Below are 2,769 nucleotides of genomic sequence, written 5' to 3' on the forward strand. Positions count from 1 at the left end.
GGGCTACAAAAGGCCTTTTTTTCAAAACAAACCAAAACCAAAACACAAGATGAGAAACCAGTAACCTTTTAAAATGATGTTAACGTACTAGGAAGCCTTTACTTTGGTTGAAGTTCATGGACTAGAGTACAGATCAATGGAATTCTTGATATGAGGAACATTAAAATAACTTTACACACACACACACACACACACATACACACACACACACACACCCCCTCCAAATGGATGGTGTTGTGACTTATAAACTTATAATGCTGTTAGTTGAAAAACAAATAGAGAGACAAATCAAAGAGATTATATAGTTAATTGCCAGTGATATCAATTTTAAAAATAGTACTAGTACAAATTAAGAAAAAATGTAAGAATAAACAACAAAATAGGCTGCAAATACAAAAAACTGTAACAGAACAGATCGCATTAGGTAAATCACAAAGGAAGTGAAGGATGCTTTTTTTTTAAATCAAAAGCTAGTAACTTGGAATTTTATAAATTCTAGTTATATGTTGTCAAAAAATAAGTTCAACTAAAATAAGATGGTCAGGAAGGATAGAAAAGCATGTAGTATAGTCAAATATTTTAAGCAAAGTAGTACAAGGAAAAGGAAGAGCGGGCACAGAACACAATAGCAAAGAAGGGTCTGAGGCATCGAGGCATGTAAGGAAACAACAATGCTCTTCTTGTAGGTTTCTAGGACCCTCTGGATCCTTCTGTTTCCCCATTCTCCCATGATTCTCTCACCTAGAGTCCCAATAGGATGTCCTCCCCTCTGTCCCAGTTTCCTGGTAAGTGAAGACGTTCATGGGACACGCCCCTTGGGCTAGTGTCCATATATAAGTGAGTATAAACCGTTTGACTCTTTCTGCTTCTGGGTTAACTCACTCATTATGATCATTTCTAGTTCAATCCATTTGTCCACAAATTTCAGGAATTCCTTGTTTTTAATAGCTGAGTAGTATTCCATAGTGTAAATGTACCACAGTTTCTTTATCTGTTCTTCTATTGAGGAACACTTAGGCTGTTTCCAGGTTCTGGCTATTACGAATAAGGCTGCTGTGAACATGGTTAAGAGGGTTCTAGAAACCTACAAGAAGAACATTATGATGGGTGGATCTGGGCCCAGGGATCCTGCTCAAACTGTGGCACCAGCCAAGGACAATACGTGCAGTAAATGTTGAACCCCTACCCAGATCTAGCCAATGGACAGGACATTCTCCACAATTGAGTGGAGAGTGGGGTCTGACTTTCACACGAACTCTTGTGCCCCATATTTGACCATGTCCCCTGGAGGGGGAGGCCTGGTGGCACTCAGAGGAAGGATAGCAGGCTACCATGAAGAGACTTGATACCCTATGAGCATATACAGGGGGAAGAGGTCCCCCTCAGTCACAGTCATAGGGGAGGGGAGTAAGGGGAAAATGGGAGGGAGGGAAGAATGGGAGGATACAAGGGATGGGATAACCATTGAGATGTAATATGAATAAATTAATAAAATATATTTTAAAAAAGAAAACAATAAGCCGGGCGTGGTGGCACATGCCTTTATCTCAGCACTCGGGAGGCAGAGGCAGGCAGATCTCTGTGAGTTCGAGGCCAGCCTGGTCTACTAAGTGAGTCCAGGACAGCCAGGGCTAAAACAGAGAAACTCTGTATGGAAAAACAAAACAAAACAAAAAAAGAAAGACAGAAAGAAAAGAAAACAATAAAAGATACAACCTACAAAAAAAAAAAAGAGGTGTAGTGAGCATATGAGAAAAGAATGAAAGCTATGACCTACAAACATTGGTGTGCTGATACAGGTCATTTCTCTAGGTAACACATCGGGGAAATGTATAAGCCGAAACAGATAGGAACTGAGAACACAAGGAGACCTCATAGAATTCAAAATCTTACTGGAGAGTTAATACATATTGCACTAACTAGCTTTAACTGTGAGCTTGCCGCGGCTTAGGGTCATCTGAGAAAGGAGTCTCAACCGAAGGCTCGCCCAGGTGAGTCTGGCCTGTGGGCACGTCTGTGAGAGGGTTCTCCTGTTTAGCCCACTGTGGGTGGCACCGTTCCCTGTGGTCCTGGAATGTGTAGGACAGCTGGCTAAGCATGGGCTCGTGAGTGACCCAGCAAGCAGTTTCTGCTTCAACTTCCTGGTTGTGTTCCAGCCTCAAGGATGGACTACGACTTGGAAGTATAAATCAGATGAGGACTTTTCTCTTTGGTTGCTTCTTGTCCAAGTGCTTTATCATGACAACTGAAGAAAAAAATCCATATATATATGGATATATATATACACATATATATACATATGTGTGTGTATGGATCTTTGAATGGTGTGGGTATATCAAATAATGCAGTCTGAACCCCTCTTTTAAGTGTAGGTGTAGAGATACATCTACCACTACAGACATAAATACAAGTTCTTTTCTAATGTATAAGACAGCTAAGGAAGGAAATTGTTACTTACCCATCTGAAAACACCAGTAAATCCCAAAAGAACACATTCACGGGCCATATTCTCTGATTATAGAACAATACCCTCAAAATCATCCATAAAGGATGAAATTATCAATTACTTGTAAATTAAAAACCAGCAGTCTAAAACTTTACCACCCTGGGAGTAGCTCCCATATGTTTGGAAAAAGCCACAGTGATGTGAACTCTCTAGAGAGGTGAGCCTTGAAGGGAGGCCTCCTGGGGGCTCCCACATATAATTTAAACAAGAATGAGTTGATAACAAAAGTCTCTGAAACCCACGGAGTTATGCTTCCGGTGGGG

This window comes from Acomys minous (genome assembly GCF_964271855.1).
Source record: "Acomys minous genome assembly, chromosome: 18".
In the NCBI taxonomy this organism is placed as follows: Eukaryota; Metazoa; Chordata; class Mammalia; order Rodentia; family Muridae; genus Acomys; species Acomys minous.